Source organism: Canis aureus, chromosome 3 (assembly GCF_053574225.1).
Source record: "Canis aureus isolate CA01 chromosome 3, VMU_Caureus_v.1.0, whole genome shotgun sequence".
Taxonomy (NCBI): Eukaryota; Metazoa; Chordata; class Mammalia; order Carnivora; family Canidae; genus Canis; species Canis aureus.
In genome coordinates this window covers 82,428,215-82,450,660 of record NC_135613.1, presented here as the reverse complement: position 1 = coordinate 82,450,660, position 22,446 = coordinate 82,428,215, and the positions used below count along the sequence as shown (strand labels likewise).

Here is a 22,446-nt window from a genome sequence, read left to right as displayed (position 1 = left end):
TTTTACTGTTTTCTGTGTTTGCTATGTTTCACTTTGCAAAAAGAAGCACTTTGTGTGTTTTTTTTTTAAACTTAGCAGATAACTTAAGTACAACTTTCCATTATTTTGGGGAGATCTTTTTTTTAAAAGCTGCATGATACACCACTGTGTGTATAAGCCAAAGTTTATCCAAATCAGTTTCCTATCTTTGAGCACATAGTTTCCAATTATTTTGCAGTTACAAATAATACTACAATGGATAATACATCCATTTTATTGTTATGTATGTATATTTTTTATTGTTAAATGTGTGTTTTGTGGTAACTTCCTAGAAGTGGAATTTTAAGTTCAAGAGTTAAGTGCATTTGTGGGATGGTTAGATACAGACAAATTTAGCCATGTGCCCCTTAAACATGTTAATTATAGAGACTTCATAATATATTCTGTTCATCTCTTAGGGCTACTTCTTCACAGTTCTTTTTTTCTCTTTCCTTAGTTTTTATTTTTCCCTTAATTATTATTTGTGTGTGTGTGTGTGTGTGTGTGTGTGTGTGTGTGTGTGTGTAGACTTTAGTATTGATTTGACTAGCTCCACAAAAGCTCTTCTTAAAATTAAGATCGGGGCACCTGGATGGCTCAATGGTTGAGCTGCTTCTGCTTTTGGCTTAGGGTGTGATCCCGGGGTCCTGGGATCGAGTCCTGCATCAGGCTTCCCGCAGTAAGCGTTCTTCTCCTTCTGCCTATGTCTCTGTCTCTCTCTGTGTCTCTCATGAATAAATAAATAAAATCTTTAAAAAAATAAAATTAGGGATCCCTGGGTGACGCAGCGGTTTAGCGCCTGCCTTTGGCCCAGGGGGCGATCCTGGAGACCCGGGATCGAATCCCACATCGGGCTCCCGGTGCATGGAGCCTGCTTCCCCCTCTGCTAGTGTCTCTGCCTCTCTCTCTCTCTCTCTCTGTGACTATCATAAAAAATTAATTAACTAATTAATTAGTTAATTAATTAATTTAAAAAATAAAAAAATTTAAATTAAATTAAGGTCACATTGTTCATACACTTACCTAGAAAGAAATGACATTTTGATGATGCCAAGTCATGCAAACCAAGAAGAGACGTCTGTCCATCTGCCCCAGTCTACTTTTGTGTCATTCAGGAGCGTGTAACAGCCTTCTGCAGATAAATTTTGTCTTGCTGATTATTCCTAAGTATGCTATCCTTATATTTTCCTTATTGTAAATGGGGATTTCTCTTCCATTATATTTTCTAATACTATTATGTATATGTGAATCCTATTATTTTTTTAATGTTTACCTTATATCTTGCTGCAATGTTAATAGGGACATAAAGGCAAACATGCACACATTGGGCAGCATTCATAAAGGTCTATTTCATTATTTCAGAGTTAACATATTTAACAGATAAATTTAAGTAACATATAGGGGACTGCAGGGCTGCAGCATTGCTACTTAGATGAGATAACCAATTCAACTGGAAACGAGCTAATGAGTAAGTCTCTTAAATATTTAAAATACAGCTCTTGTTTAGATCATACTTTGTTTTGATAACCCTTTTTTGGGGGGGGGGGGACTGGGGAGGGGGAACCTGCTGGTCACACTGGAAATACATGTAAGTGAAATCTTCCAATATCCATTCCCAGAGGTTTCTTTCAGCTGGATCAGGCCTCCAGCTGCAGAACAAGCCCAAGTTTGGCATCCCCAGCACAAATGCTCTTCCCAGCTACCAGAGCAGACAGTGGAAGCTTGACCCCAGGCCTCAGAGTCTGAGCCCACTCCAATTAAACTAGTGTTGTTTGCTTTTTCAGAAATGGAAACGGGATCCAACTGATACTTGGCCATAATGTCAAAATGAATGCAATTGATACCTGATGTCCAAGCAAGGTTAATTGTAGTGTCAGGATCTTCACATACTTTCTGATAAATCGATCCTCCAAATCCTGTCCCAATACTGACATAAGGGTGTACCTAGAAGGCCAGTTCTGTAGCCTGCTGCAAAGTTATTTCTTGTCAGCTTCGATTTGACACTGTCAAAATATCTTCTGGTACCCACCAAACCAGCCCTCATAACTGAAGATATATTAAACCAGCAAAACCAAAGCCGATGTCCCTACCAAGGTTGATAAAATCCCCTATTGTAAGAAGACTTCATTTTTACCACTTGCCCACATTTGGTGAAAAGGGTATCAAATATTAGCTTCAAACCTTGATAAATCTGGTCTTGAACTGTAATTTCTGTTCCCAGAGAGTTATCCATGTTCCACTTTTCTGTGAAAGTCAGACCAGACCCACACTGTGTATATTTGGTCTCTGCTGTTCCACTAACTTAACCAGTGTCTGTATTAGATGAACCAGATGTTGAGAATTCCACACCACGGCATGACTTCGATTTCACATCCAGTTTCATCAACCCAAAACCGAATCCTCTCCTGGAAATATGTCTGGTGGCTCTGCCAAGGCCAGCATATGATGTAGGACGTACACTGGCCACACGCAGCTCTGTAGGCGGCCACGGGAAGGCAAGGCCATGGGAAGAGGCAATCTGGTGGTCTCCTGAGAGGGGCAGCGGCCACTCTGCCTGCTGCTGAGGTCCCTCAGCTAGCTCAGATAGCTCAGGGTTTAAGGATAAAGGAAAATGTCATGTTTTCTTCACCACTGCCTTATTGTTCTTGTTAGATATTACTTATTTACTATTTGTTTCTTATATTTATTTTCTTAAGTGTTGCCCTGGGTATCCTATATATTCTGTTATGTACTATTTTCATTGTCATTATTTTTCTTAAATTCTCTTATTTTTTTTTAATTTATTTTTTATTGGTGTTCAATTTACTAACATACAGAATAACCCCCAGTGCCCGTCACCCATTCACTCCCACCCCCCGCCCTCCTCCCCTTCTACCACCCCTAGTTCGTTTCCCAGAGTTAGCAGTCTTTACGTTCTGTCTCCCTTTCTGATATTTCCCACACATTTCTTCCCCCTTCCCTTCTATTCCCTTTCACTATTATTTATATTCCCCAAATGAATGAGAACATATAATGTTTGTCCTTCTCCGACTGGCTTACTTCACTCAGCATAATACCCTCCAGTTCCATCCACGTTGAAGCAAATGGTGGGTATTTGTCATTTCTAATAGCTGAGTAATATTCCATTGTATACATAAACCACATCTTCTTTATCCATTCATCTTTCGTTGGACACCGAGGCTCCTTCCACAGTTTGGCTATCGTGGCCATTGCTGCTATAAACATCGGGGTGCAGGTGTCCCGGCGTTTCATTGCATTTGTATCTTTGGGGTAAATCCCCAACAGTGCAATTGCTGGGTCGTAGGGCAGGTCTATTTTTAACTGTTTGAGGAACCTCCACACAGTTTTCCAGAGTGGCTGCACCAGTTCACATTCCCACCAAAAGTGTATGAGGGTTCCCTTTTCTCTGCATCCTCTCCAACATTTGTTGTTTCCTGCCTTGTTAATTTTCCCCATTCTCACTGGTGTGAGGTGGTATCTCATTGTGGTTTTGATTTGTATTTCCCTGATGGCAAGTGATGCAGAGCATTTTCTCATGTGCATGTTGGCCATGTCTATGTCTTCCTCTGTGAGATTTCTGTTCATGTCTTTTGCCCATTTCATGATTGGATTGTTTGTTTCTTTGGTGTTGAGTTTGATAAGTTCTTTATAGATCTTGGAAACTAGCCCTTTATCTGATATGTCATTTGCAAATATTTTCTCCCATTCTGTAGGTTGTCTTTGAGTTTTGTTGACTGTATCCTTTGCTGTGCAAAAGCTTCTTATCTTGATGAAGTCCCAATAGTTCATTTTTGCTTTTGTTTCTTTTGCCTTCGTGGATGTAGCTTGCAAGAAGTTACTATGGCCGAGTTCAAAAAGGGTGTTGCCTGTGTTCTTCTCTAGGATTTTGATGGAATCTTGTCTCACATTTAGATCTTTCATCCATTTTGAGTTTATCTTTGTGTATGGTGAAAGAGAGTGGTCTAGTTTCATTCTTCTGCATGTGGATGTCCAATTTTCCCAGCACCATTTATTGAAGAGACTGTCTTTCTTCCAATGGATAGTCTTTCCTCCTTTATCGAATATTAGTTGCCCATAAAGTTGAGGGTCCACTACTGGATTCTCTATTCTGTTCCACCGATCTATGTGTCTGTTTTTGTGCCAGTACCACACTGTCTTGATGACCACAGCTTTGTAGTACAACCTGAAATCTGGCATTGTGATGCCCCCAGATATGGTTTTCTTTTTTAAAATTCCCCTGGCTATTCGGGGTCTTTTCTGATTCCACACAAATCTTAAAATAATTTGTTCTAACTCTCTGAAGAAAGTCCATGGTATTTTGATAGGGATTGCATTAAACGTGTATATTGCCCTGGGTAACATTGACATTTTCACAATATTAATTCTTCCAATCCATGAGCATGGAATATTTTTCCATCTCTTTGTGTCTTCCTCAATTTCTTTCAGAAGTGTTCTATAGTTTTGAGGGTATAGATCCTTTACATCTTTGGTTAGGTTTATTCCTAGGTATCTTATGCTTTTGGGTGCAATTGTAAATGGGATTGACTCCTTAATTTCTCTTTCTTCAGTCTCATTGTTAGTGTATAGAAATGCCACTGACTTCTGGGCATTGATTTTGTATCCTGCCACGCTACCGAATTGCTGTATGAGTTCTAGCAATCTTGGGGTGGAGACTTTTGGGTTTTCTATGTAGAGTATCATGTCATCGGCGAAGAGGGAGAGTTTGACTTCTTCTTTGCCAATTTGAATGCCTTTAATGTCTTTTTGTTGTCTGATTGCTGAGGCTAGGACTTCCAGTACTATGTTGAACAGCAGTGGTGAGAGTGGACATCCCTGTCTTGTTCCTGATCTTAGGGGAAAGGCTCCCAGTGCTTCCCCATTGAGAATGATATTTGCTGTGGGCTTTCCATAGATGGCTTTTAAGATGTCGAGGAATGTTCCCTCTATCCCTACACTCTGAAGAGTTTTGATCAGGAATGGATGCTGTATTTTGTCAAATGCTTTCTCTGCATCCAATGAGAGGATCATATGGTTCTTGGTTTTTCTCTTGCTGATATGATGAATCACATTGATTGTTTTACGGGTGTTGAACCAGCCTTGTGTCCCAGGGATAAATCCTACTTGGTCATGGTGAATAATTTTTTTAATGTACTGTTGGATCCTATTGGCGAGTATCTTGTTGAGAATTTTTGCATCCATGTTCATCAGGGATATTGGTCTGTAATTCTCCTTTTTGGTGGGGTCTTTGTCTGGTTTTGGAATTAAGGTGATGCTGGCCTCATAGAACGAATTTGGAAGTACTCCATCTCTTTCTATCTTTCCAAACAGCTTTAGGAGAATAGGTATGGTTTCTTCTTTAAACGTTTGATAGAATTCCCCTGGGAAGCCATCTGGCCCTGGACTCTTGTGTCTTGGGAGGTTTTTGATGACTGCTTCAATTTCCTCCCTGGTTATTGGCCTGTTCAGGTTTTCTATTTCTTCCTGTTCCAGTTTTGGTAGTTTGTGGCTTTCCAGGAATGCGTCCATTTCTTCTAGATTGCCTAATTCATTGGCGTATAGCTGTTCATAATATGTTTTTAAAATCGTTTGTATTCCCTGGTGTTGGTAGTGATCTCTCCTTTCTCATTCATGATTTTATTAATTTGAGTCTTCTCTCTCTTCTTTTTAATAAGACTGGCTAATGGTTTATCTATCTTATTAATTCTTTCAAAGAACCAACTCCTGGTTCTGTTGATCTGTTCCACAGTTCTTCTGGTCTCGATTTCGTTGAGTTCTGCTCGAATCTTTATTAACTCCCTTCTTCTCTTGGGTGTAGGATCTATTTGCTGTTTTTTCTCTAGCTCCTTTAGGTGTAAGGTTAGCTTTTGTATTTGAGTTCTTTCCAGTTTTTGAATGGATGCTTGTATTGCGATGTATTTCCCCCTTAGGACTGCTTTTGCTGCATCCCAAAGATTTTGAATGGTTGTATCTTCATTCTCATTAGTTTCCATGAATCTTTTTAATTCTTCCTTAATTTCCTGGTTGACCCTTTTATCTTTTAGCAGGATGGTCCTTAACCTCCACGTGTTTGAGGTCCTTCCAAACTTCTTGTTGTGATTTAGTTCTAATTTCAAGGCATTATGATCTGAGAATATGCAGGGGACAATCCCAATCTTTTGGTATCGGTTCAGACCCGATTTGTGACCCAATATGTGGTCTATTCTGGAGAAAGTTCCATGTGCGCTTGAGAAGAATGTGTATTCAGTTGAGTTTGGATGTAAAGTTCTGTAGATATCTGTGAAATCCATCTGGTCCAGTGTATCATTTAAAGCTCTCGTTTCTTTGGAGATGTTGTGCTTAGAAGACCTATCGAGTATAGAAAGAGCTAGATTGAAGTCACCAAGTATAAGTGTATTATTATCTAAGTATTTCTTCACTTTGGTTGATAATTGATTGATATATTTGGCAGCTCCCACATTCGGGGCATATATATTGAGGATTGTTAAGTCCTCTTTTTGAATAGATCCTTTAAGTATGATACAGTGTCCCTCTTCATCTCTCACTACAGTCTTTGGGGTAAATTTTAGTTTATCTGATATAAGGATGGCTACCCCTGCTTTCTTTTGAGGACCATTCGAATGGTAAATGGTTCTCCAACCTTTTATTTCAGGCTGGAGGTGTCCTTCTGTCTAAAATGAGTCTCTTGTAGACAGCAAATAGATGGGTCCTGCTTTTTGGTCCAGTCTGAAACCCTGCGCCTTTTGATGGGGTCATTAAGCCCATTCACATTCAGAGTTACTATTGACAGATATGAGTTTAGTGTCATCATGATATCTATTCAGTCCTTGTTTTTGTGGACTGTTCCACTGAACTTCTTCTTAAAGGGGAATTTTAAGAGTCCCCCTTAAAATTTTTTGCAGAGCTGGTTTGGAGGTCACATATTCTTTCAGTTCCTGCCTGTCTTGGAAGCTCTTTATCTCTCCTTCCATTTTGAATGAGAGCCTTGCTGGATAAAGTATTCTTGGTTGCATGTTCTTTTCATTTAGGACCCTGAATATATCCTGCCAGCCCTTTCTGGCCTGCCAGGTCTCTGTGGAGAGGTCTGCTGTTACCCTAATACTCCTCCCCATAAAAGTCAGGGATTTCTTGTCTCTTGCTGCTTTAAGGATCTTCTCTTTATCTTTGGAATTTGCAAGTTTCACTATTAAATGTCGAGGTGTTGAACGGTTTTTATTGATTTTAGGGGGGGATCTCTCTATTTCCTGGATCTGAATGTCTGTTTCCCTTCCCAGATTAGGAAAGTTTTCAGCTAGAATTTGTTCAAATACATATTCTGGCCCTCTGTTCCTTTCGGCGCCCTCGGGAACCCCAATTAAATGTAGGTTTTTCTTTCTCAGGCTGTCGTTTATTTCCCTTAATCTATCCTCATGGTCTTTTAAATGTTTGTCTCTTTTTTCCTCAGTTTCCCTCTTTGCTATCAACTTGTCTTCTATGTCACTCGCTCGTTCTTCCACCTCGTTAACCCTCGTCGTTAGGACTTCTAGTTTGGATTGCATCTCATTCAATTGATTTTTAATTTCTTCCTGATTAGCTCTAAATTCTGCAGTCATGAAGTCTCTTGAGTCCTTTATACTTTTTTCTAGAGCCACCAGTAGCTGTATAATAGTGCTTCTGAATTGGCTTCCTGACATTGAATTGTAATCCAGATTTTGTAACTCTGTGGGAGAGAGGACTGTTTCTGATTCTTTCTTTTGAGGTGAGGTTTTCCTTCTAGTCATTTTGCTCAGTGCAGAGTGGCCAAAAGCAAGTTGTATTGGGAAAAAGAGAAAAAGAGAGGGGAGAAAGAAGGAAAGAAAAGAGAAAGAGAAAAAAAAGGGAAGAGAAAAAAAACGGCAACAAAAAAAGAAGAAAAAGAGAAAGAAAAAGAAAGGAGAAAAAAAAGGGGGTGGGGGAAGGAAACAAATCAAAAAGCAAAACAAAACAAAACAAAACAAAACAAAAAACAAACAAACAAAAAAAAAAAAAACAAAAAAAGAACCACCGGGCAGTATCTTCTGATTCTGTGTACTTTAAGTCCCTTGGCTTCCCCTGGAAGTTGTCCGTCTCGCTGGTGTTCTGGGGGAGGGGCCTGCTGTGCTGATTTTCAGGTGTTAGCACTTGGGGGAGCTGCTGTGCCCCCGCCTGGTGCAGGGCTCAGTGGGGGTTGTTTACCCCGTGAGGCCGCAGGAGGAACAGCCCCAGTGGCGGGGCAGCTCTGGAACCTGGATTCAGCTCCGGCAGGAACTCCGTCTGCAGGGCCTGGAGGCTCCGGGCGGGGCCGCTGCTCTGCTCAGCTGGGGCAGGAGCGTCCTCGCTGTCCTGGGCCCTCCCGGCCTCTGCCTGTCCCGGGGGGAGGCCGGATCCTGGGCTGTGTCCCGGCGCCCGGTGCTTCGGGGCCTGCGCTCTTGGATTCGCGCTCCCGGGCCGCGCAGCCCCCTCCGCGGAGCCGCCGCCCGAGCCCCTCCGAGCTGCTCCTGGAACCGCGCAGCCCCCTCCGCACGGAGCCTCTTCCTCTGCCCGAGCCCCTCCGAGCTGCTCCCGCCCCGCAGCCCCCTCCGCGGAGCCGCCCCCGAGCCCCTTCAGCTGCTCCGGTCCCGCCGCGTCCCGCCGTGCGCGCTGCAGCCCTTAGGGAGCTCGGCGCACTCTCCTGGGCGCGCAGTTGCTGTTACTGTCCCGGGGAGCCCGAGGGCATCCTCGCCCTCCTGGGTCCTGCTCCACCTCCCCGCGAGCCCCTTTCCGCCCGGGAGGGTTGGTGCAGCTCCTGCTCCTCCGGGCCGGGGCTCTCCTGTCCTGGGGACACTCGCCCCGGCCTCAGCCCGGCTCCTCGCGGCCCCTCCCCCTTGGAGGCCTTTGTTTCTTTACTTCTTTTTCCCCGTCTTCCTGCCTTGATAGAAGCGCGAACTCTTCTCACTGTAGCGTTCCAGCTGGTCTCTCTTTAATTCTCAGAATTAATTCTTTGAATTCATAGATTTTCAGGATGATTGGAAGGTTTTCTAGGTAATTTGGTGGAGACAGGTGATTTGGAGACCCTGCTCTTCCGCCATCTTGCTCCTCCCTCAAATTCTCTTATTTTGTTCTGAAGCTCTTCTTTCACTCAAAAGTTGTTGGATGAAAAATGTCCATTTTTTTGTTGCTTTCAAAGTGGACGTCATTTTATTTTAAAATTTTGTATTTTATTAATTATTATTATTATTATTATTATTTTATTAATGGATTTTGGGGTTATCTTGCATTCTAATAAAAGTGTTGTGTTCCTGATATTTCTAATTTACCAGATTTATGGTGGTTTTGTTTGTGATCCTACATATGACCAATTTCCTTATGAATGATCCATATGTATACTTGGAAAGAAGGCATATTCTCTCCCATCAGAGTGATTAGATCTTTAGATCTAATCATTTTTTCACTGATGTCATCATCTGAGAGTGATGTATCCTTTCTCTTTAAAATATTTTATTTATTTATTTGAGAGAGAGAATGAGTGAGAGAGAGAGTACAAGCTGGAGGAGAGACAGAGGGAGAAGCTGTCTCCCCACTGAGCAGGGAGTCTGATGTGGGTCTTGATCTCAGGACCCTGGGATCATGACCTGAGCTGAAGGCAGATGCTCCACTGACTGAGACACCTAGGCACTCAAGAGTGATGTATACTATTATTAATGTTTTTTTAAACTACTTCTTGCAATTTTTTTATTTTGTGTTTTATATCAGCTATTTCTCTCTTATTTGTTGCAGACATAATCATAACTATCAAATATTTATTGTGAACTATAGCTTTCAACATTACACATATACATATAGGTTTTGTGCACTACTTCTGCCTGAATTCAATTCCGTCTGATATCAAGATTGTAATTTTTGCCTCCTTTTTGTTTTTCTTTGACTAGTACAGATTTTCCACGTTTCTTTTTTAGCTTTCCAGATATTTGCATTTCCTGTATACAGAATAATTGGGTTTTGCTTCATTAGCCAACTTGAAAATCTACTTCATTTAAGTAGGTAACTTAGCTTATCCGGCTACTATAATGGAATACCACACACCGGGTGGCTTATAAACAACATGAATTTATTTCTCACAGTTCTAGAGACTGGGAACTCAGAGACCAAGACCCTGGAAGACAGTGTGTCTGGTGAGGGCTCATTTCCTAGTTCATAGACATCTGTCTCCTTACAGAGGAAGCTCTCTGGGACCTCTTTTATAAGGACACTAATCCCATTCATGAGGGCTCCCCACCCTCATGACTTAGTCACCTCCCAATGGCCCTGTATCCAAATACCATCACATTGGAAATTTGATTTAAACATATGAGGGTTCTCTCTTTTTTTGGGTGGGGAGGGAGTGTATAAACATTCAGTCTATAACAGTAGGTGAATTAAAACCTTTCATCTTTATCATAGGATTGTTATGTTTGATCTCAAAACTGCCATATAATTTATGTTATTATTACTGATTATATTTGGAATATTCCTTTTTCTATGGAGTTTTTCTTCTTGCCATTTTAAAACCTATTTTAGTATCCGTAAGTTTTTTTTTTTTTCTCCAGCGGGTATATTTGTATTCTCTCTAATCATATCTTTAGTCTTGGTTTTTCTTAATTTTTTATCGTCTGGTTTTAATCCTTCATTATTTGCTTGTAAAAAATAGTTTAGACTCTCACCTATTAACCTTATAGCAGTCAATGTTGTTCTTCCATTTTCTCTTTTCCTTCAGCTAGTTGTTTTCAGTTATATCTTTTCATCTTTCTCAGAAAATATAACATTTACCTACTACTATTCCACTCATTATACTACATTGTTTTAGACTTCCTACCTTTATGGTACTATATGCGACATATATGTATACAATGTAAGTGTATATATACACTAGTATATAACACATGATATATAAAATATAATATATGTGTCAGTATATATAATATATAATAAATATATAATATATAATGCACATCCATGCACATGTGAATGCACACACACATTACTATGAATTATTTGTTGATGTTTACCTTGTTATCTTTTTAAAAATGTATTTATTAGAGAGACAGAGCATGTGTACGGGTGGGGTGAAGGAGGGGCAGAGGGAGAGAAAGAGGGAGAATCTCAAGCAGACTCCTCACTGAGTGGGGAACCCAAAGAGGGACTCAATACTATGACCCTGAGATCATGATATGAACTGAAACCAAGAGTCAAATGCTTAACAGACTGGATGACCCAGGTACCTCTACCTGGTTATCCTTTGTTTGGATGAAGTTCATGCTCCAGTAGAATTCTTAGATTGAGTCTTTAATGGAGTTACTACATTCTTAAATCTGTTTTTCATAGCCTATATATGCAAAGAACCACTTGGCTGGATATAAAATCTTGACACTACTTTTTCTTTGAGTTTCCTAAAAAAGCTCCTTCAATGTAGCCTTGCTATCTACATTGCTGTGTGGAAGTTTGATGCCAGCCTCATTTTTTCCTTTAATCCTCATAAGGAATTCATCTTTTTGCTTGGGAAATATGTGGATTTTTTTTTCTATATAGGCCAATTTTGCAAGATTTTCTCAAAATGCACTGTTCTAGATCAGTTTTATCAGGTATACAGTGGGACCTTTAAAATTTTAAATTCAATTTATTTCATGTCTTGGATTATAATTTAATTTTTTTTCTATTGGTTTGTTTTAGCTTTTCCAGGGACACCAATTATATGTTTGTTAGACTTTCCTTGTTTAGCTTTCATTATCCCTTTCTCTCTGATACTCTTCTTTCATTTCATTTCCAATCCTTTGTTTTCATGTCTTTCTTCGCTGTCCCTCACTAAAATTTCATTTACATAATCACCCTATTGTAATTTGTTCTCCACTTAAGAGATGGTTCTATTTTTGTCTACAGTTTTTTCCCCTTAGTTTAAGGCACTTGGCTATTCTCATTTCCTCCCCCTTTCCCACCACTTGCTTTTCTTTATGGTCCACTTGTGTTCTGAGATTTGCTCTTTCTTTCCTTCTTTCTTTATTTTGTGTTCTCTCTCTCTCTCTCTTTCTTTTTGCTTCATTTTTTTTTAATTTAAATTCCAGTTAGTTAACAAATAGTGTAATATTAGTTCCAGGAGTAGTGAGATTTGCATTTCTAATTCTACCCATGTGTTTATCTTCTAAAATCTCTCAATATTTTTTTCAGGATATTTACTTTAATTTGGATAATTGTGCAATCATTTTCTACTGTTTCATTTTCATTGGGGGGGGAGCATTTTAATCAACCAAAATGGTTTTATTCATATTTTCCGCATTCATATTTTACCATGACTTTGTTGAAGTTCATTTGATTCTTTTTCTTATTCTAAGGCATTTTGTAGATAGGTTTTTAATTTAAGACTGCTTTCCTCTGCCATTATACATAAGTGCAATTAATCTAATATGTGATGCATAGGAGTTGGGGAGAGAAATAAAAAGTGATTTCATATATCTGGTTTCTCTTTTGTTTATTTAGGATCTCTAACATTCCCTCTTTACTTCCTTATTTTTGCATTGTGGTTCACTTCCAAGGGGCACCAATCCTTTCATTTTTATCTTTTTTACTCAAAAAAGCAACATCACTATGAGGCACCACTTCTGGTTCCAATAATAAATAAGTAACCTCCCTGTAGCCAATTCTGTAAACAACCATGTTTACCAGAGTCCAGATTTTTTATTGCACTTAGTGTTGTACTTTTTCTTTCTGAGGTGACTCATCTAGGTCTTCCACTCTGCTCTTTTCTTTTCCATATGGTCTCTTAAGCCTTTCCCTCCACTGCCTTTTATTTCACAGGCTATGGCTGTGGTGGGAACTTTTTTGTAACTTAATGTTAATTTCTCTATTGAAAAGTAATTTGAATTTTCTGTCTCCTAAAAAACGCCAAATGTGTGGATCATGTGTTTCATTTCTGCCCCTTGTTTAACTTACAGGTTTTAGGGAGGATGTCTGAAGATACTTGGATTTAGAAGGCCACTATGATGCTCAAGAATGATAATTTTAAAAGGACACAGACTTGGAAGAACAACTGGAATTTTAATAGCATTTAAAGAGGCTGTATCCTGCATAAAGAAAACTGGATAAGGAAAACCATGGCATAGGGTAAATTTAAAGGGATAGCTCAGAAATAATTTGATACTATTACAGAATAAGCAACCTTAAATAACTAAACAATGAAATTAGAAAGATTAGCTGAGTTTAGCTCTCAGAGGATCCCAAGTACTATGGTAAAGAGAGTGGAATTTATTTATTTTTTATGCAGAGAAGAATATAAATGAGGGTGGAACACAAGTTGTTTATTTATCCTTACCACATATCATTTGTTTCAGCAAGGAAATTACAATCTATAGATAACCTATGACATGCCAAGTGCAATTCACTGCATTCTTTCATTTAACTCTTACAAAAACTCATGAGGTAAATAATTGGAATTATTAGAAAATTAAATGCATTTAAGTAATAATATTAGATTTACAGCCTAAACCTAGATTGTCATGATTCTCAAGCCCATATACTTTCCACCAATACCACATTGCCCTCCTAATCACACAAGGGATTATGAAGAAGGATGAACCAGAATAGAGGGAGATTAGGGCAAAAGGCTGACCCAGAAATTGGCTAGCAGGACAGTAACAAGATCAGTGCATGTGGGAATTGTCAACCTGTGAAAAGAAATAGGGTACATTTTAGCACAAAAATAAGTAGGAACTAGCAGCAGTACATTATAGCACTTAGGAGCACAAGTTCTAGAAACAGACTGCCTAAGTCCAAATTCTGCTCCAGGATTTATTAAATGTGTGACCTTGAGAGAATTATTTATTATTTCATTGCTTAAGTTTGTTTTTATTATTTAAAAGTGGGACTCCAGTTAGAGAAAAGCAAATATCATAAGATTTCACTCATATGTGGAACTGAAGAAACCAAACAAATAAGCAAAGAGGGAAAAGAGAGAGAGAGAGAGAGAGAGGGAGAGAGAGAGAGAGAAGAGAGGCAAACCAAGAAACAGACTACAGAGAACAAACTGATGGTTACCAGAGAGGATGTGTGTGTGTGTGGGGGGGGTGATGAGGATGAAGGAGGGCACTAATCATGATGAGCACTGGGTTTTTATGGAAGTGTTGAATCACTCTACACCTCAAACTAGTATTATACTATATGTTAACTAACTGTAATTCAAATAAAAACTTTTAAAAATAAATAAAAATGGGACTATCAATTTCAAATGGGTTGTTGTGTTTCTCAAATAAGTGGAAACTTACATGGTGCCTGGAACGTAGTATGCATCAATAAACACTACTTACAACTACTATTATTATTACCATTTTTATTTTCATTACCATTAATGTTTAGAAATAAAAGAATACAAAATGCTCCAAAGTCTCCAAGCTGTATATTTTTAGGTGACTGGCAAGATGGAGGTACGCTGAAGGACTGATTAAAAACTCTAAAAAAAAAAAGAACTCATTTATAGGGAAAATCAGTGAATTTGTTTTGGGAGGGAAAATCATGCCTTAAATAGCTATGACTTTTCTGATTTCTCCAGTCTGTTAAGTGTCTATGTGGGAGTTTTTATATAGGGATTTTCTCAATAAATAGTGCATTTCCCTCTGTTATTCACTAACATGCTGATTCTGACATTGAACTGGTTTCTTGGACTTGGAGATCAGTTCCCACCAATCTGGTTTCACCAGATGAAACCTTTTGAGTTTGACCTGCTACCTTCTAGAATCTGTAGTCAGCTGCTCTTTTTTATTCACCTACATTCTTGCCATAGCTCAGCAGCTGGGAATTCAGTTTGTACCATCACTGAACCATAACGCCCAGCTTACAGACTTCAAGAGTCACAAAACATGTCTGGTAAGCGTTCGTGTGTTTGTATGGCATATAAGCTACTTAGATTTCAAAAACTGAGATTAAAAAATTGTGATATTGTGTCAAGTAAGTCATCTATTTTGCATTCCTAATCTCCTTTTAAAGCACAAATACTGAGTATACACTTAATGTTTTACTACATACCAAATTTGATACTTGGAATATGTAATTGAATGGGAGACAGTTCCTGCTCTCAAAAAAAGGTCCTGAAAAGATGGTAGTATGCATAAGAAAATCACTCATCACAATACATTGTGATGAGGATTGTATATAAAGTGCTACAAAAGTATAGGAGAAGCTCTAACATAGTCTACATGAGACAGGGAGAAGGCTTCCTGGAATTGCTGACCTTGGAAATGCAGGGGCTAGAAGGATGAAATTCCATGTGGAACATCTACCATTTGCATAAGAAACACATTTAAGAGCAACTGCTAGTCTATGTAGTAGGAGGGTAGAAAATGGGTCTGAGAAGGAGCCAGATTGTATCCAACCTAAATGTCAGAAAGAAGGCTTTGACATTGTTCTAATGGGGGGAGGGAGGGAAGCCACTAAAAGGTGTTAGGGTGGGGGACGGGGAATGGGGGTGATAACCAGGTTTGCATCCTAGAAGGATTCCTTTTTAGCAACCCTGTGGACTGGGTATTGAACTGTGTCTGCAGTATCACAGCATTCAAGTTTCCACATGCACTTGAGCACCCAATCAATGAGACTAAACCAATCATGGGTTCTTACTTCTATGTTACAGATCAAAAGGCAGGTTGTGGATGAATTGTCCAAATTACTTTGCCAACATAAGGCAGCAGCCAGGCTGAGCCCTGATCTATATCCCAGCTAGCAGAGGGTCAAAGAGCCTCTTAATTCAATTCCCTATAATCTTCAAGTAAGTGCAAAATTTCAAAAGCTTCCCCAAATGAGATGGTTTTAAAAACTGAGCTGGATTCACTGTAGAAGTTAAGTTTAGGTTTTCTTAGGATTGAGTTTGCTGGATATACCTTGACTGCTCTTTACTGTCTCTTATTAATGTTGCAAAAAAATGTTGCCAAAGAAAAGATGAACTTTTGCTTCACTGACTTTGTCATGTTCTTTGGGAAGATAAAAGAATAGCACAGGGTGTGGTTCAGATGGTGGGTAAAGGAACTGTATAGTAAGCAACCACAGACGTGAGTGATACCTGGATAAATTCAAGAACTCTAAACAGCTTCTAGTCTTTTTGCTAAAAATGACAGTAATTTTGTAGCCTGGATCTTGGAGTACAGAGTTAAATCCAGTTCCAAAACCCATCGGTTCTATGTGTCTAAGTAAATTATTGCACTTCTCTCAGCTTGAGTCTGGGGGACAATGTTGGCAGACACAAGATGGCAATGACATGTTACCTTTTAAAAGTGCCTTTATTTCCTTAAACGGTCAGCTTTTCCTGAGACTTGACTCAGAATCAGGATCCTGTAATCCAGAAGGTGTAGGTCTCCCTTTGTTCTCCCTTTCTTTGGCTTCTGCAAAATAGCACTGGCTCTCCCCATCCAAGCACTCTGTCATCTCTGTCAGGGTTCCACTGGCTATTGAAACCACCTGCCAGGAAATTTCTTGGGATACAAAACAAAAAACAAAAAACAAACAAAAGAAAATGGTGACATCAATACTGACAGGTCCCCATGGATTTAGCCATGGTTTCTGACATTGCAGAATAATAATAATAATTTTTTAAAAAACAGGACAAATAGTCTCCCCACAAACGTGTAACTTTAGTGATAGACTAATGCCTTAAAAAACATAATTATCTTTATAGCCTCAGTGTTGATACAGACAGGGCTTTCTCTAGGGACCACTGGATTCAAGGAATGTGCAAAATGTCCATTTAGGAACTGAAGTGTTATCTTTCATGCCACAAATCTTTTTTTTTCCCCCTCGGTGGAAATCTCAGAACTTTCCTCTATAATCCTCACAGAACAAATGGGGAATGAAAATGAGCCTTATATTCATGAAGGCAGTATGCTTTACCAAAGAGTAGCAAATGTACAACTCTTGTTTTACAGCAAGGAGGATCAAGGGAGTTATGCCAAAATATCACAGACAACTTTTCTTTGTCCTTGGGTTTTATTCTCCCGAGACGCCAGGGACCAAGGCTTATTGGAGGGTTGGGAGGATATTTTAGTGTACCCTAGAAAGTACAAAAACACAGATTATCGTACTGGGTAAATACTCAACTACTTCTACAAGAGGATACTTCTTTTATCTCTTTATTTGAAGATAGGATTTTCTTTTTTAAGTCTTGGAATTCAGGAGACTTTCAGTAAAATTCAGAAATACTTATTCTTTCATGGCACCCCTCACAGATTATACCTAAATCCCACTGGAGAATTCTGATTATACTTCTCCAAGAGAGCCCTTGGACTTTTTTAGGGTGGGCTTAACTCTCATCTTTGCAAAAAGGACAGTGTTCCCATGGTGATGAGCATGATATCATCAGGACTGGTTCCAGCAGTGGGTACAGACCCATTGCTCACCACAGGAATAGATGGGATAAGAGATAACAGCATTTTCTGTTCAAACACAGATAACTCAGGCTAGCCAGGAAGATGAGCCAGGCTAACAAGCCAGGAATTTTCAGTCAATGTAAGCCTGATAGATTGTTTAAAATGATTATCCTCTTCACTGTCAAAGGTACTCTAAAATAGCAGGAATTCTCTTGTCCTATTTGGCTCCTCCAAGGATATGTAGCCCATATGGGTAGGTGGCAACTTGAATACATTACTGAGATGCTAATATTAGGCTTTTGTGAGCATGAAAAGCTTTCACTCTCTATTAAGCCAAATTACATAAAGCAGGAGCTGGAAAGTCAGCTATAGCATACCTTTTGCAGAGGGCTGGAAAACTGATATAAGCTTTGCAGCATGCTATGGCTTTCCAATCACCTAACTTTATTCTAAATAGAAAAGTTATACCCTTTGCAAAATTCTATTATGCCAAATCATCCTTCTAAAGCCATCAGCATAAGAGAAGCACGAATCCATGTATGATCCCCTTCTCTGACTCATCACCAATTTAAGTAACATAGGTCTATGTATAAGCTAGCCTAAAATTAGTGAATCTTTACCTACTAATATATGCCCTTCAATATCCTAGCTTTCAAGACTATAACAAGGGTATTCACTTGTCAGTACGTCCATCTATCCATCTATGTATCCAATAAGTTGTCTATTTCTTAGGCTTTCATTGAGTACTGACTATATTCTAGGCACTATGCCATACATAATGTCTAGAATAAATAAAAAGATGAATATTATATAGTTCTTACCCAAGAGAAATGCAAAAGGAATGAATACATAAACAAGTAATTACTATGAAACGTAATGTTTTGAATGGGAGTTTGTACTGAGATGTACACAAATAAAGGTATAGTTAACTTTTCCGTGAAAGTCAGGGAACATATAACAGAAGAGCTAGCATTTAAGATGGGCCTGGGTCTAGGCTGGGTAGAGGCCTTGGGAGTTTCTACAATATCTCTGCCTCATAAGAGAAGACTAAAAAACAGGGAGTATAGACATCAATCGAAGAAAAGTGCAAAATAGATCCTGAATCTTCCACCCATACCCACTTCTGGCACTCTTATCCATACACACACACACACACACACACACACACACACACATATCCTTGAGTGCTGTGATTTCTAAGTTAAGTAGTTAAGGATTAGGTTCATGTTAAGCATGTTCCTAGACCCTGTCCACCATCTAGAGTTGGCCCAAGATGGGCCCAGTGGTACTTACTTACCCTTATTTAGATTATAAACTCCTTAGAGTTTATAATTAGAACCTGATGGAAGTTTCTAGACCTACTCTCCAGAAAAATGCAAAACACATTATATATAAGTCTGTAAAGAATTTCATGGCATCCCATGAATATTTCAGAGAGAGTGTATGGAGTCTATGTCAAGAAGGGAAGGGAGAAGAAATGTGTGGGAAATATCAGAAAGGGAGACAGAACGTAAAGACTGCTAACTCTGGGAAACGAACTAGGGGTGGTAGAAGGGGAGGAGGGCGGGGGGTGGGAGTGAATGGGTGACGGGCACTGGGTGTTATTCTGTATGTTAGTAAATTGAACACCAATAAAAAAAAAAAAAAAAAAGAATGTTTGGCTTAAGACCACAGATGGCATCACAGTGCTCTTATACTCCCAGAATATCCAACTCTCTTAAATAAGGATGGGAAAAACATGGTACAGGAGCAAGTCTTTGATGGTTTATAAAGTCAAATGCACCACTTCTGAGCCATGTAATATTGAATAGCTTTCCCAAGCCTCAACTTACTCAAATATATAATGGGGATATTAATCCTAACTCTCAGTATTCATTATCAAATTTATAGATAACATATGGACTACTACCAGAATGTCTGGCATGTTATTTTTTTGGCTTTTATTATTATTATGAATATCAGTATCAACATTACTGTTGTATAATGACAATACTATAACTACCTTCTAAAAATTCAGGGAGCAAATTACAGTGACCAGATGCAATATCCATCTGAATTTTTCAGAGATATTTTAAACATATTGTTTAGCTAATTCCTTCTGCCCTCAAGATGATTAATAAAAACATTGCAATTATATTCTAAGCCCTCTGTGTGGAAAGTATAGTTACCTATATATTCTGTACCATGTTCAATAAATGTTTAATAAAATTATAATACTACTTGGGATTTCCATATTTATTTCACTTGATAGTCTCTAAGTACTTTGTAGATATTAGTTCATTAATTCTCCAAATTCCACTGAGACTAGGAAGGTAGGAAATGTTAAAGGAGCTTGCTTTGCTTATGGTTTAAAAGACATCTCTTCCCTTCATCCCCCCTCCAAGCCTTGTGACACTACTTCCCACAAAATACATAAGGATTTAACCCCCCATTTTTTTTATCAAGGCCTTTCACTAACTCTACCAGTAGACTAGCTTACCCCACTCAACTTTCCTAAGCCTTACTTTCTCTTTCCCCATTATGCTTCTCAGTCTCTGATTCTCTTTAATAGATTTAATCTCTGCAATGGGTTGGTTCCTTTTAGATCCATACTAAAGACAATTCTAATAACAAGTTAACAATAACCACAACAGCTCCTGTGTATTGAGTGTTAGGCACTAGAGTACAGTAAGGGTATTATCTTCTTTGTTGTCTCAAAGACCCAATGTATTATTTTAACATTATCTCCATTTTTCGGTGGAAAAAAAGAATCCATAAGAACTTAAAAAAAATGTATGAGATTACACAGCTGCAAGGAGCAAAACTGGGATTTGAACCCAGTATACCAAATCCCAGGTATAACTATCTCTAAGGGGCACTTATTGTTAAGAAGACTTATTATTGGAAGCTATGCAAATTTTCCAAAGTCTCAAGATACCGTGGGGGAACTTCTTGATCCTTCAGAGTTATGCAGAGACAACCTATATGTTTGAGTCTGGGAACATCAGAGGACTTGCTTTAATACTGGGACCTATAGCAAGGTGAGCTTTCGGTTGAAGCCCTATCAGTTCTAATCTCCATTTATCCTTTCTCCATCCCCTCTCAACTCATCACCCTATTGGAGAACCTGACATGAGAAATCCAAGAAGATTTGAAACTGTGTATTATCTCGGAAGGTTTCCAGAGACCAGCCCAGCCCACGTCTGGAAAGCCAAAATAGACATCTTGCAGGGTCTCACTTTACCTCTGAGTCTTAAAATCTGTGCCTCAGGCTCTTAGGACTCCAAGTCTGGAAGGTGACAATGGTTCAGTGTCATCAGCAGGACTTTCTAGTCCATGGAACCCATACATTCATTGAATTTCATTCATATATACATCACCGCTTAATTAACTCAATGGAAAGCATCCTCTCATATCAGTCTTTAGATACATCATTACTCTCCTCACCTCCCTCCTATAATCTTTGGGAGATTTCTTAGATTCTACCATCATTGTAACCCCTCCTCCTTCAGTAGAACTTCTACCATACTGACTTTCCATTCCAACTGCCAGCAACAGATGCTCATATCACAAAAAGGATTAATTGTATTAGTAAATAAAGAGAAAAATAAGCCAAGGCATATTAAAGGCTTGCTGGGGGCACCACAATATATATAATATTTAATATAATATAATAATAATAATAAAATATATATATTCCATCATAATCATGACACTGTTTTGATCTCCACATTAAACTGAAATAAGAAACTGAGTGTCAGAGACTTAAGTGACATGCCCAAATCCACACAACCATTAACTGGAAGAAAGAGAATTTAAATCTAAATCTGACCCAGGCTAGAACAGTTTTTTTCTACTCCTCAAATGAGATATCATTACTTATGTGAGAGTCACCCATGCTGGATCTTGTTATTTATACTAGTTTGTCATCTGAAAGTTGATAGATACCTTTGACTTTGTCTAGCTGAAGGATCCCAAACTTTATGGGAGTAGGCATTGCATTTAAAGCTCCTTGTTCACCACAAAGGATGAAGGAATGCAGGTGACCGGTGGCAGGGTTGAGGAAGAATCATCAGATAGTAAGAGGTGAGAAGAAAATCCTAGAAGAGGGAAAGAGAAGTGGTTGACAGAAAAGATGGTTTTGGGGTGTAGTCACTAATGGTAATCCATTTGGTAATCCTCCTTCCCACCCCCGTGTCAACACAGGGACTGCAGGTCCAGTTTATTACCATCTTTTCCTAATTCTAAAAATGGGGGTGCTCTGCTAGAAAGATGTAATACAATTCCCCAGATTAAGCAGATACCTTAACTGTTTAGCTCATTTAAGAATAGTTTGGGGGGATCCCTGGGTGGCGCAGCGGTTTGGCGCCTGCCTTTGGCCCAGGGCGCGATCCTGGAGACCCGGGATCGAATCCCACATCGGGCTCCCGGTGCATGGAGCCTGCTTCTCCCTCTGCCTGTGTCTCTGCCTCTCTCTCTCTCTGTGTAACTATCATAAATAAATAAAAATTAAAAAAAAAAAGAATAGTTTGGGGCTGATTAAATATGCAATTTCCTGAAAGACCTGGGGCTCCTTAGATACTTGGGCAATATTTGCCACAGTGAACAAAGTCTCCCAAATAATAATGCCAATATCATCTTTATTTTAACAGCTAGAAAAAAAAAATAAACAAGCAAGCAAGCAAAAAAAAAAAAAAGGAATAAAAACATAATAACAAAGTTGTGGATTCCCAAAAGTTGCTTAATAAAATGCTGCCCATGTAGGGAAAATTCAGGTTTCTGCCCCTGGAGGGATATTCCAAGCTATCATTTTATTAAGCACACATTATGTTCTCTCTTTAACCTGTGCAAATGCAGCTATAACCACTGTTCCCACCAGAAAGGCGCCCCGTTGTGTGCCAAACAGTCATAAAGACTTCATGAGGGAGAAGTGAGCTATAACTCAAAACCTCCTACTTGTGCTGGAATGTATGTCAGGGTGCCTTCAATCCTCACAACGACCATAGAGGAAAGATGATTATTGCCAATAGACAGATAGACACGTTGAGGCACAGAGAGAGCGAGCAGTTTGCTACGTAATTGGTAAAACTGTGTTCCTACATTT

General features: G+C 39.0%; 1 long non-coding RNA gene and 1 pseudogene across 2 annotated transcripts in view; both read right to left on the bottom strand.

Annotated features, from left to right (window-relative positions):
• Window positions 1–22,446, bottom strand: part of LOC144306012 (uncharacterized) — a 255,819-nt gene that overhangs the window by 1,101 nt on the left and 232,272 nt on the right. The window contains exons 3-5 of one of the 2 annotated variants that reach the window (XR_013373042.1): window positions 21,291–21,442; window positions 16,266–16,472; window positions 1,042–1,150 (exon numbers count right to left, since the gene is read on the bottom strand). This is a non-coding gene — a long non-coding RNA (uncharacterized LOC144306012). The remainder of the gene's footprint in view (window positions 1–1,041; window positions 1,151–16,265; window positions 16,473–21,290; window positions 21,443–22,446) is intronic. The other variant, XR_013373043.1, reaches the window with a different exon arrangement.
• LOC144306010 (non-selective voltage-gated ion channel VDAC2 pseudogene) lies at window positions 1,213–2,752 on the bottom strand (annotated as a pseudogene).